This window comes from Acromyrmex echinatior, chromosome 1 (genome assembly GCF_024713525.1).
Source record: "Acromyrmex echinatior isolate Ae372 chromosome 1, ASM2471352v2, whole genome shotgun sequence".
Classification (NCBI taxonomy): Eukaryota; Metazoa; Arthropoda; class Insecta; order Hymenoptera; family Formicidae; genus Acromyrmex; species Acromyrmex echinatior.
In genome coordinates, this window is record NC_141852.1 from 11902300 (window position 1) to 11916836 (window position 14537).

At 37.0% G+C, this 14537-nt stretch overlaps 1 protein-coding gene across 3 annotated transcripts in view; it reads left to right on the top strand.

Annotated features, from left to right (window-relative positions):
• Positions 1-371: 371 nt before the first annotated feature.
• The window catches only part of LOC105146800 (inactive dipeptidyl peptidase 10), an 82310-nt gene continuing 68144 nt past the window's right edge, over positions 372-14537 (top strand). For 2 of the 3 annotated variants that reach the window (XM_011057316.2, XM_011057318.2), the window contains exon 1: positions 372-1384. The gene's annotated coding sequence lies outside the window, so the exon portion shown is untranslated. The remainder of the gene's footprint in view (positions 1385-14537) is intronic. The other variant, XM_011057317.2, reaches the window with a different exon arrangement.

The following is a 14537-nucleotide window of genomic DNA, read 5'->3' on the forward strand; positions in this document are numbered from 1 at the left end:
GATACAGAATAGAGTTCATTTGGACTCTTCGAAAGAGACGTGTGTTTGTGTTGCAAGAAGGAAGACAGAGAGAGAGAGAGAGAGAGAGAGAGAGAGAGAGAGAGAGAGAGAGAGAGAGAGAGAGAGAGAGAGAGAGAGAGCTTGGAACACACGCGCCAAGAGGGTTCTCCAAATTTGCCGACCATGGCATGGCCGCGCGAGGAAAGAGCGCGCGAATAACGGCGCGAGGAAGGGAGAGCGATCCGCAGCGGGGGTGGAAGAACATTACAGAGTTAGAGAGAAAGAGAGAGAGAGAGAGAGAGGGAAAGAGAGAGCGAGACAGACAGAGCGGGAGCGGGACGGCAGGAGAGAGCGAGGAAGAGGGAGTACCAGGAGGCCGAGGCTGCGGCGTAGCCTCAGTGCCGGCGCAGTGGCCGGGCCATCGTGTCCTGTGCCCAGGTCTCCGTGCTCTCCTCTTTCCGTCTCTGATCCTGTCGTCAGTCATACGGACTCTACGGTGCGTCGCCGTCGTCATCATCGTCGTTATCATCGTTACATTTGTTCCGACCGCAAAGTCCTTACCCTGTGGTGTTCTATCGTGTTCTGTCAATATCGCGCATCTCTCTTTCTTTCTCTTTCTCTTTCTCTCTCTCTCTCTCTCTCTCTCTCTCTTTCTCTTTCTCGCTCTCTTTCTCTTTCCCTGTCTCTCTTTCTTCCTCTTTCTTGGTCTTCTCTTCGTCGAGTTGACGATCGAACGAATCGCGCGTCGTCCGTGTCTCCGATGAGAGCCAGCGCGACGCGACGTGGTGCGACGACACCCGGTAAGGTCGCTCTTGCGAGAGACGCGGCCTGACTTCCTGCTGCGCGCGGGGGAATAGGTTGTTACTAACAGGCGTTACTCGCGTTGCTGACGTACGGGGTGCGCGGCCACGAAAGAGCGACGCAGGAGGTGCGAATTGCCGACGGTACGAAGAGCGGCGATACGAGAGTTACCCGGGAATTAGTGACGAACGGTGGGACATCCTTCGCCGGGCAACAGCGGCCAGGAGGATTGAGGTGAAGAGGTGGGAGCCATGCCGCCCGGGCGAGCTTCTCTCGAGGCAGCCAGCAGGATCGTCCAGTTACCGTCTTCCTGTCCTATCCGACTGCCTGCTCGTGTTCGCTCTTGCTGAGAGGTAAGGACCTCGCGGGATCCTTGTACTCCGATAGGACGAATATGCGATTATTGATGGCGTTCGAAATCGCGAGCGGCTCTCTTCGTCCTGCTCGAGAGATCGAGAGCGCGACTTCTGAACGGATGCAGGTCATACTACGTGAATGGAGTAAGCATTCGCAACAGTATCGGCTTATTCGAATGTGGAGGATTTGGTGGAGGCTCGTGATTGAGAATGGCGTTTTTTAAATCGTAAGTATAGTTTGGAGATTTCTTTAATAATTTCTCTATTATATATCTTTCTTTCGAATAAAGGTTTCAAGGAAGCAATACTCATTATATTACGATATAAATTAAAGTTCTTCGTAAATACAAACAAGGAACGACTTCTATTCGTTGATAATGTAAACATCTATCGAAACCTAATATTATTTCATCGAGCATATGTACCCTTCTTGTTTTTCTACGACGAAGAAAAACGGAACTCTTCCCGATCTTTCGTATCTTTCGTAGTCTAAGCCATCTTATCACTCGCGTTATAAACCTGTAAAATCTATTTAATACTTAACCAAGCTTCGTAATTGTGATTACTTGCAAGAGAACTCTGGAACGTGAGTTTCCGGGTTGCGGATTCCGCTCGACTGCTGATTGGAAGACGCTCTACTCTCCTCGCCGTAATAAAAGTCAAGAGGATTACTTTGAAACTTAGTCCCAACGACGCTTCCCTCAGGAATCGTTTGATGAATTACGTTTTCTCAAGATACTTCTATCTGATTACGCAAAGCGATCGTAAAGTCGATAGACTTCTTCCAGTCCAGTCCCCTTCTGTTGTAAAATTTCTTCGTGATCTTCAAGAAATCCCTCAAACGTCCGGATTTCTCGTTTCACAATCGCTTCTGATCGTTTCATACGGAACTATGTCGGATCATGTCAATAATATGCAGAGTTCTCCAGCTTGCAGTGAGCAACGATAGCGTGTCTTTGGAGAATAACCGTTTGTAGCTCGTTGTCGGTTCAAGACGCGTCGGCGGCAACGATCGGCAAACTCTCCGCTACTTTACAACATAAACGTCACAATCGATTGTCTTCTCGAGTATCTGTCTCCTATGAAATGCGTGCATGAATATATTTGATAACCTGATCGCAAGCATTAACATAACTCAACTTCCTTCGCATGGGGGTTGTCATGTAATCTCGTTATTTCTATTTCACAAGCATTCAAATCGCAGAAGTTCAAATAAACAAGTGCATTTCTGCGTGGAACAATGCACGTTTTTTGAAAAAAAATTGAAAAGGAAAATACTTTTGTGATAATATAATACTTAGGGAAATTTCACTCCTTTCTATTATTTTTATGATAATAAAATCTTTGCCGATGCAATGCAAAATATTCTAAAAATATACAGGTTCTCATTTATTCGTCCGAGCGAATTTTTTTAATATCGGGGTTCAAATATTCTTGACGTAGCAATTTCGAGCAATTCATCTCGATCTTTTTTTCGATGTTGACACTCGACTTATGCGACGTGCCAGAAGCTATGAGCGCCGTTATTAATTACTGGAAATCCAAACATGAATCATGATATGACGCACAATGCGCATGTTGACGTGGACGGTAACCGTTTCGTTATTATTGTGTGCTCCAGGAATTTTGACCGGAACACCGTGTGGTCCCGTTGTCGATGAATCCCGGCCAACAGAATAGACGAGCGTGTTCATATGGTCCCGGTATCTCCGGTATCGTGAAGAACGATCGTGTTAATTAAAACTTGCCCAAACACGTAACACATTTTATCGAGAGCGAAATGAAGATCCGCGAAATACATACATCCTTATGAAACTCTATGTATCGATAATTTAACGCCATTGTTACGGAAGCGCGACAATATTTAAAAATCGTACATCGAGAGAGAACATTTTTTTATATAAGTATTAGGTCATTTAAAAAGTATCCGCGGTTTTTTGTTCAATTTTTGAATGAAAAAATCGCGGATACTTTTTAAATGACCCAATATATACATATATTTTATATATGCAGGATGTTCCGAAAATCGTGCTACAATTTGGAAGGAGGAAATTGCTTATGTAAAAATCAGTTGAAAATATAGAATAAAATTTTTCGTACAGAGCTCTGTTTTCAAAAAAATCAAGTTTGAATATTCGTTAAGTACGCGTACACTTGACGAGCCATAACCTACTCGGTTCACCCATCTGACTATTCATCTGATTATTTTCATGTCTAAATTTAGTTAAAATTATAATAATGTAATAAATTTCAATAATGTTATTTACTTTATTAATTAAAAAATGGATGAAAATATTGCCCTTTGTAATGAAGACAAATTCTTGTTGAGCGAGTTAAAGACGCATAAACGAGTGGATATGTTCAAATTCTTCACTTTGTCGGATTTGTATTAAAAAGATAATTTTTATTAAAGACGATATTCAAATTCAGTTTTTTCTCAAAAATAGAGTTCAATATGAAAAAATTTCTTTCTACTTACTTTTACCTGAGAAATCACCTCCTCGATTTCCATACCACGATTTTCAGAACAGTTGTATATAAAGTAAAACATATAAAAAAGAAAGTTAATATTTTCGTGAATAAAATAATTTTTCTATATTATCCCATCTATCTGTTACATTTCCTATGATTTTTCATCTCAGTGTAATGACACCTCTTACACATTCACGAATAATATTTGTCGAGGCGAGACGCATTTAAGATCGCCTGATCCAGATGATGAAGGAGAGTGGAAGAGTCGTTGAAACGCGCGAATCCCAGGAGATTGTGCCTGTAGGCTTGTTTTATTCTTCCCGTGTCCATTTAAGATGATGCAAAACGACAACGCTCGTAAAAACCACCTGATTGTTTGCGCCTTGGGAACAACAGTCTGAAATTGCGATGATCGCTGTCGTGTGAAATTTATCACTGATTTTTGCATTAATCTTCATCCGCGTCGATTCGCGCCTTCATCGCATATTTTAGCATCCGATTCTACTTGAATGTCTGATTTATTCCGTCTGCATCCATAATCAAAACGAACTACATTACAATTCGCATCAAATTTATTGACATTAGTCCGATATGCATACGGGTTTGATGTTCATTATCGGAGAGCGTATCAAGTTAGCATTCGTTAATGTCCGATATAACTACGTCCATGATACTCATACGTACCTAATTAAACTAATCGATCCTCTCCGAATTATGGTGGCGTCTTACGCTGGAAATTCAGCTAATCGAGTGACACGAGTTTTCAACTTCGGTAACCGCACGCGGGTGACAAAGTTACTCTCGTATCGGACATCGAATCGTAATGTCGGATTCCGACATTGCCGCCGTGCGAGCCATAATTTCTCTTGGCGGCACACTAATTTCCTTTAACAAAATCGTTTTCGCGAACTCGGCCGTTTCTAACGGTAACGTACGGACATCATTTCCGGTCTACACATCTGTTAATTTCCCGTCGTAAGCTTCCTGACTTCCAATTTTGTTTCTTTGTCCAAGGGATAGTGTAAAAATAAGTCAATTATTCATTTATGTCTGGGAATTATTCGTCTGCGTTTGTCACGTGTGTTAACGTGGGAATTTCTTAACCCTCTGCAGGCAATTCAAGCCTTTAAAAGCACCATCGATATTTTGAGAATGATAATTTTAGTAAATAAATTTAAATCTAAAATAAAAAATAAGTAAAATACAATCTGACTTCTATGATGGTAAAAAGTCGTTGTCAAAGTTTTAATACACACAGAAAAAATGCTACGGTTGTCACAACCGAAAATAATAATTTTCACCCATCATTACATTTAGTTATGATAACCATAAGATGGACATAACAGCCGCTTAGCCATTAAGATATTTTACGATTATCATACTCGTGATAATCATAAACACTATAATTCTTATAAGCAAAAAATGATGGACGACTTTTGGTTGTAACAACCATAGCCGTTTTCTCTGTGTAGGACGGAATGTTTTAAATTTTTATATAATTCGGAATATTAATTTACCCTGTTTCTTGAAGACATCTCTTGCTGACGAAAGAATTAAAATTAATGCCGACAAAAGGTTGAAACAAGAATCACTGTGATTAAAGAAGACGATCTCATTGGTATTAAAAATACTTCACAATCAGTACATTGTGAGAAAGTTAATTTTACACGTGTTTTCGTGCAGGTAATGGCTCGTCGACACTGAACAACAACGTATATTTGTCCAGGTGGAGGTGTCGCGAGCACCGAGAGAAGGAAATCATTAATTTCAATTTTGCGAGTCAGTGTCCTCGATTTAGCGATTTAGCTGAGTTAGTTGCTATCTCAAGTAGGCCAATGGGCCAAATTAGAATTTGAAGGAGTTAACGGAGCCCTTGAGAGACGGAAGAAATTCTTACCTCGTAATCGAGCGACGCACGGAAGTTTTTCCTCCCCTAATTTTAAATTCTTCGTGGGATGAGGAATTCCTAAAAGAAACTTCCGGTGAATTAGGACGCCCCATTCAGGAATACCTAATGACGCGCGCGCGTAAATCTCATATTTCTGCAAATTTCAAAACAATAATAACTCCCCAGCGATCCTAAGAACGATGGAAATCCGGAAATCCGGGGATGAAGAGACACAATCAATCCGATCAAGATTCTTTCTCCGAATTTTTCTCCCTCGAATTAGAAATCGATAAAGCTTTCTGTCGTTACAATTTCATGTTATTATAGTTCTATGTGAATCGCGTGTTCCAGAGACTTTTTGCTAAAACATTTAGTATTTCCCGGGGATGTTATTCTCACGGCACAAAATCTCACTTGTTTTGATAGCCCAACGTAATCTCGACGGATTCCGATTCTTCTTCCCACATCCGATATAATTTTAGCACGGAGATGGCGCATTCCGATCTCTCGAGCATCCGCTTTCTTTTTCCCCTTCTCTTTTTATATTATTTTTATTATCACTGGGCGGTTTTCGATACATTGAATAGTGGGATTCCAGCAACAGGGATATCGATAACAGGAGAAACGGATATTTCCGCATCTTCGAGCACGAGTGAAATAGTAGTAGATCAGGGAAAGAGATGGGAGGGAGGGAGAAAACTAATAATAGCCATTGGAAAAAGAATCTGGTTGCATTAATTGGAATGCTACACTAAAAAAATTATATTAAATTTTAATAAATCATTTGTTTGAATAGTACCAATTAAATACTTATTAAATATAAAGATACCTATATTTATATTTGATACAAGAATAAATCAATTTAATTTAATTATATCTTTTTCATTAAGTGAATATTTATTTACTATAAGTAAATTTTACTTGATATTATGCAAATAAATATGTGTTTAAATTTAGTAATTTTTTTCAATGTGGTTGAAAATGAATAAATCGAAATTTTTTTGGTTGGATCTATTACAATTCTAGTTGAGATAACCAGAATTCTAAGTAATATCTTCTGATTCATTTCAATTTTTAATCAGAAAATTTTTTCAATGTACGGTTCAATGTTCAAATAAAATGCCGCCAATTCAAAAATTATTCCAATGACGATTATGTTCAATTCATCAACGCTGAAACCGTAATAATGGCGTTTAATTATCAATGATTTACTGCAAATTGCTACGCTGCATTATATCTTTTAGTTTAAATGCACTTAAAATAACATCGATGACGCGCCATTATCGTCGGTCACCCGTTTCACGAAACGAAAGCCCGGTATTCGCAGCAATTCTGTTTAATTGGCGATAAAGTATCGACGTGCGAGACTCCGTCGTTTATCACGATGGTTCCGATGAGCGTCAGCGCGCTCTTCTACCAAAGGATGATTTATTAGCGTCCGATTGTTATTCACCCAGATCATTGTTTTCCAAGCTTCGACGAATTATCGTCACCATGTCGCATCTTTGCGAGTTTTTTGCATCGTATCTTTTTTCTTCCACACAACTATCTCTTCTGTCAGATTATATTTGTAATCCATTTTCCAAAACGGATTTCTCTTTAGGCCATAAAAGCCTAATCGTAAAAGCGTAATCGTATATCGTGTGATAAATTCATGAAATGTACTCGCGCATTAAGTTAGAATTAATAATTCTCATAATACAAAAGGAATTAATCTTTGTTCCATTATCTCGTTGTAATGTAGAGGGGTAAGATAAGCCATAAAGATGAGATATAGCATGTCGTATGTCCGTGCACCGTGACGTAAAACTTCTGTTCGTCAAGCACACTTGTGCACGCATGCAACGTAAAATAGGAGATAAAATTGCACAAGCGAATTTCGCTCTCAAATTTCTTCTTCATATTTACACAAATTTCAATTTTTATTTAATAAGGTTTTAGTATTGTTTCTATCATTAAGTCTGTTTTCTAGTTGAACTAGTGTACACTTTTGAGACTTAAAATGAAACAGATATATCTGACGAAAGCGAGAAAGAAAATTTTAGTGCAGAAATAAGAAATAGATCTCTAATCATGCACTGAGAAGTTTTTCTTAGAGTTTACCCTAATAGTCGATGGGACAACATGGTATTTCGAAGAATTTTAATGTAAATCTCTCTCATTCGTTAATAAAACTACAATACAATAAACTAATAAAATTACAATAAACTACAATAAACTAATAAAGTATAAAATAAATTTGTTTAATTTTACTGAAGTGCATGGTAAAAATCTTTAAAATATTGTATTGTATCATAATTACCATATTTTCAGGGTAAATTTAAAAAAAAAATTCTCTCTGTGTGCACGGATACACAAATACATATATATAGGACAAATCGAACGCAATTATGCGAAAAATCAAGTGCCATCTAGAATAGCACGTTTGTCACCGAGTTTGTCACGATCAAATAGATGACTCTCAACGTCTCTTAAGGTTAATTAATTAATCCTACGTTGATCTACGCGGCCGCCAGGAGATACCGTTTTCCCGTTTTCAATGATATTTTTTCGCCATGAGTATACAGAAAAATATCAGTTTATTGTTAAGAAAAGTGATTACACAATTTTCTTCCTTTTAAATAGCGGTTATTTTTGAGAAAAAATATATTTTGTGATAATAATATTAAAATATACTCATTACAAATTTTAGAAAAACTCACTATACTTCAAAACAAGAATTAATATTCTTTTGAAGAAAATAAATTTTTTATGAAACTGATCGAAGACTTTATACAATAAATAATCAAATTTGTTTTAATTTAATCTTGATTATAAAGTGTATATAACTTACTAATAAGATTCAGAATATATTTTGAATAAATTTGAGGCTTTTGATGAACTTATGATAAATTTGTGGATATATGAACTTTCGAAATACTTGAAATAAGTAATTATTACTTGCTACACTATAATATGTAATTTTCTATGTGGAGTAAATGAAAATTGGAGAGAAGTACGATAGGCGGAGCAGGCACGAGACACAAGGTAGACATCAAATTCGCGTGAATAAAGTCGAGTTTACGCTTGCGAGAAACGAGCATTTGCACTTTCCGCGACGAAATAAAGCTGACGAGTTATTGCCTATTACCGCCGTTGCTTCCTTGACGCGGATCGCCGGAAGTAAAGAGAGGAACGAGCGAACATTTCGCACTCTTATCAAATTTAACCCTACGTCTGCAATCATATTTTTACTCCTTCCGCAATCTGCGCCTTTCATTCAGCCCAAGATCTTTACTGTTCAAAAAATGTAGAAAAATTCAATAAGGTCATTTTTCAACGTTTTCAGAAAAAAAAACTTTCAACTCTATTACATTAGCAAATAGATTTTGTTTAAATATTAAAATGTTTATTTGATAAATTGAAATTTGTGCAAAATTAGGAAGAAATTTGAGAGTGAAAAAGCTTAGATTGCAGATGAAAGATTACACACCAACAGAGAAAAATAATTATCTTTTATTTTATCACATTTTTTATTCTATCGCGACATATATTTCGTCACCTTTAAAAGATACATTTGTCGATTTAACGGAATTTAGTTTTCAAAATTGAATTGATTGCTTCGAAAACAACCGACTGACATTCATTCGCAAATGGAAGGTTCTAACGTTTCGTCGGTTGCGACGTGTCGCAGATGGACGATGCTGTTTACTGATAAGACGCGCGAATACGAATTAATTATGTACCCAATCACTTTCGTGTGAGAGACTCGTTTCTAGAGCAAACAAACTTATCCAGCGGAGCAGATTGGAAGTTTTCACGTCATGAAAATTCCGGAGTTCCGGAAGGAGAAAATTCGAACCTGCGCTCGTTATTTGCAAAATTCTCGAAGGATTCGCGATTCGCTCGAGCAGAGCGTTTCGGTTTTCGGGTCGTTCTCGATTTTACAAGGAAAAAAGGAAACGGAGAAAGAGAGAAAAAGAGGCACACAAAAACAACAAAGCCTTCGTCGCGCCGGTATTGCGAAGGTGGCTTTGTTCACAGCCGAGTCTCACGTTGAATGCGGAATGTGCCGGGTAAATGAATCTGCCGGCTGCCGATGACACGACGGTTTCATCGTAGTTTCATACACGCGGTTGAACAAGGAATTAATATCCCATCGTTCGCGTGTGGTTTCAGTAGCGATGCTTGCGAACACGAATCATCGTCACGTTCACCATCGCTCGACGATTCATCTCCATTATCACAAAAAAACGTAATTTGCTTGTCCTAAATTGTTGATACGCTAAAAAAAATTTTGATATTTGTAACTATTACATGTTATTATAATAATGATTACTGTATTTATAATATTAATAGTAATAATTATACGCTCTGAGAGAAGTGAGTTTGTTATAGAAACAAAACAAATGTGATAGTTTGATAGAAAAACGAATCGATCAGTTACGAATCAGTTTGCGAATAATTTCTCATTATTAATGTAACAAATAATACACAATTTACGATACAAATCAAAATAATCAGTAACGCTAATAAATGAAAATCTCTATCAAAAAATAGGGTAGATTCTACATAAATTAATTCTATTAATAATTGATTGGAATAGCAGCAGATTAGTTATTCCAAATCACAACAATATAATTTATTGTCATATATCTACAAGTCATTTGTTAAAGATATTGATGGCTTGTTAAATTAACACAGTCCTTTCTCTCAGTATGTATGTTACAAACATCAAAAATTTTTCTCTTAATGTAACGAGTAGATACGAGTAAAATAATATGTCGATCCATCACATTGTGAGGGATGGAGTAAAATGATGTCAGAAGACAAAGTGAAAATATGTACTTATACGTATATACTTCGCACACACATTATTCGGTAAGAAATTGAGGTTTACCACTGTCTACTCTTGAGCGTCAATGCCGATCCTTGTTGACATACTGGCGAGGCGATGATGCGCTCCGACGCCGGAAATCATTTTCTCTACGGAATAGCGGCAATCTAGAAAGCAACCACCCATGCCAATCGATCCGCCCAGTAGTTTCACCCCAGAGCTATGGAAATCTAAAGGATTCGGGATGTCCATTCCATATTCTGACAATCGCACCTGACACACGCGCGCTAAAACGTCTATTTTTCGCCGTCTACATAACAACGCCTTAAAAGAAATTATGAAACAATGGCTGCTGCGGTCGATCATCGTGTGAATAAGTCTCCGACATTTGCGGTAATCCGCATAAATAAACGATGGTTGATGTGCACTCTTATTTAGGAGCAGTTAAGAGCTCACGCGGGATTAATTACCCGGTATTTATAATTGAGAAGAGCAAAGGAGTAGCTTCGTCGTCGCGGTTCAGGCAAGTCCGTTGTGTACGTGTCGGTGATGTACAACCACAAAACTGGCCAGAGTAACCACAAATCCCATTACACGTCTGTATTCCTCACGCTCGCGTCTACTCATCTCGTTTAATATCTTCTAGGAAACAGGCTCGAGCGTTCGTTTAATGGATCTAATAAGATTTTAGGCCACGAAGAACGGGCACTTTTACACGAGATATCGACGTAATCTCGTTTGGCTTTATATAATGGAATTAATTACAGTCGCGCCGGTTCGATGCACCATGCAGTGAATTAGTATTGAATAACGACGCGACGAATTCCGCATGAATTATGCATTTGTTGCGGCTGTGTCAATGTTCAATTTTCAAATATCCAAAAATAGAATTACTGACGTGCGAGAAATTGCTTTATTTCACGAAAGTATCGGAAATAATTTATTGTTGCGCTATAATGAAATATTTGTTTATTCATGAAGAAACTTTACTTGCTCGCAAAAAACTTTTCTTCGTCAAAACAATAAATATTACATTATACAATGCTTACAATTGGATCAAAATTCTTTTATCAAATTGTCTGTGTTGAAGAGGGATCGGAATTGTCTTTCTATTTCTTATCTCATTGCATTAAAGAGGACTTGAACAAGAAGTCGAAACGTCTGTACAGCTGAACTGTTTGTATTAGTTTGTATTACAATAGTTTGTAGTATCAGTTTTCCTTTGCGAATATATTTCGGTAATAATTATTAATATATATATTAATAATTGCTATGGTTCACATAGATAATTTTAATTAGTTAATTACTCTCTAAATTCTTTAAAATGGAATGTCTAAAGAATAAAAATTAAGCCAGTCTTGAAAAAAAGATTTTCCCCTTTTTAGAGTGACAATTCATTCCAAAAGATTTAGAAAATAATGAGTATTATTCGTTTCATTTTAGTTTCAACTTTTAAAAACTACGATGCAATGATTTTTGCACGTGATTTTTTGATTTTCTTTGCGAAGAATAGCAGAATGTAAGTACAAAAGTTACTTTCGAGCAAATGGCTCAAGCAATCGAAACTCTGAATTCCGGATGCCAGCGCGTTTCTTTACGCTTCTCTTTCTTTCTTTCTCTCTCTCTCTCTCTCTCTCTCTCTCTTTTATTTTTTCTCCATAGCCTAATATTTACTCTAAGGAGGGATATTACAGTAAAGAAGAACGTTCCGAAGATAAAACATGCAGCCCTTAATTTTTGAAAAACACGTGCATCAAATCGTCGCGGCGACGCAGAAAAATCTGTCGACGTATCGCCATTTTTCGCGATAGATTTTTCCTCTACATAAAATTCAAATGTCCATAATAATTTATTGCTATTTATTAAGTTGCTTTTTAACTTGAAGGATAGGATAAGTTTGACATAGGAAACTTGATGATCAATATTACAGAAAACTTGAACGATTCTTCAAATATCAAATTTCAGTAAAATTGTAGTAAAAATTATTTTTATTATTTGGTGTAATAAATCAATTAAAAACGGATACAATAAACTAGTTGAGTCGTATTTTATAGAGAGATTTTTCTTTCCAGAAATTCAATGTAGCACTTTGCACTTTTTGATATTCTCGTTATATGTTCCACAGTTAATTTAAATTTAGTGTGCAGTATATTCTTTGAAAAATGTTGATTTTTTACTACATACATCATTTTTTAAATATATATATATATATAAATAAAACATTTTGTACAAAGCTTATGCATCATTTAAATTATCTTTGTAATCTTTCACATATATATATATATATATATATATATATATATATAAAATATATATTAAATACTTTTCGTAATAAAATAAAAATTTAAATGGGATTTATGTAATAATTCTGCATAAAAAAATATTTAGTGTCTGTATGAAAATAAATAATTTCCATTTATTTTCATTCGTAAAGCAAAATTCACCTGAAATATAAAAGACGCACATAATATCATAGGATTTTGGCCCTTGATGAAATTGGCTGAAATTTTAGTATGTTATAATTCTTGACTCACTAATCAAAAGTGTCCATAAGCACAAAGCTTGAAAATGATTAGTTTTTTTGTTATAGTTTAAAGTTTTATTTTATTAATGCCTCAAAAGCAAGTTTCTGTAATAAATCAAGAGATTTTAGATACGAGTAACAATATGCCATCCACTCTCACCATTCCCAACTCCATCCCCACTTCACCCCCATCCCCATTCCCACACACATACATCCGCGCACGCATTTTTATTATGTATTTAGATTTTGCTAGATTTTTACGACTCCTTTCACGCATATCATTTGAAATACGTGAGTCTATTTATTTTTCATGTGCAAAGTGCTTGATTATCACGACCTAAATGTTTGTTTTCGCGAAGCTCCATGTACAAAAAAATATCAAGCATCACAAACATGAGAGGCAAGAAGATTCACGAAAATCAAGCATCCCAAAGGAATAAAACGCACGTTCGTCGTTCATTTCGGGTAATTCTGAGAACGAAAAACTAAAATCATAAATGTACCATTGATGCATACACAAACACACACATACGAAACTTCGATTTTTATATATCTTTTTTATATAAAAACGCGCGTATGTGTATGGGAATGGGAGTGGAGTGAGGGTGGTGAGAGTGGTTGGCATATTGTTATTTAAAATCTCTTGATTTATTATAGAAACCTGAGTTTGAGGCATTAATAAAATAAAACTTTAAATGGCTACAATAAAAAAGGCATTAATAAAGTAAAACTTTAAAATATATGGCTACAACAAAAAAACTAGTCATTTTCAGGCTTTGTGCCTATGGACACTTGATCAGTGAGTCAAGAACTATAACATACTAAAATTTCAGCCAATTTTACCGAGGGGCAAAATCCTATGATTTTGTGCGGGATCTTTCTCTATTCTTATATATTACCTAAATGCACGAGTAACTCAGTTATTATTCCTTCACGTCGCGATATGATTATTAGTTACAATTTGAACATTTCAATGTTCACCATGCGCACGAATATCATTTCGATTATCTTCCATTCGACATAACCCGATCACTTTATAAAGCAATATGCAGTTAGTTCATTGTCACATAATTAAGTTCGTTCTCCCGTTTCGCACGATTGTGCTAAAATAATACCGGTGCTCATCGCCGTGTACTTAAGCTTGTCTGAACAACGGGAGTCAAAGGAGAAAACGTCGAGCGTTATTCCGGATTAATCCCGAGTGATTAACATTCATGACGCGAATTAGCCGGTTGTATTGCTGTGTATTCGTGAACCAGCCATGTCGAGACCTTACAGGCTGTTCCTAACAATGCTGCCGAATAATTAGTATAGTTCGCCTGTTTGAGCAGCGTTGTAGGACGACGGAACCGGCGTGGTTAAAACCCATGCGAACGTGAGTACATGGGATTTGTGTGTTCGCGCACATCCGTTGCTAATTCGATATTTTCCTTGATTCTGAGGCGCCCGATTTCGTGGCGCCCGCAGGATACGGGTCGCCAATTAAACCGTCGCCGACGTCACCGTCATTCGGGAACATTTCGCTCTGACGAATCTTGCTGGAATTCTCCTTGCATTGTCCTACTCGAACAGCGTCACGTATCTTCAACATGCTACACAAGTGCATTCAGGATTAGTCAGTCAAGTCAGCTGGCACGGACGCAGCGGTATCGATCGTATGCGTGGTACCTGCTGCGTTGC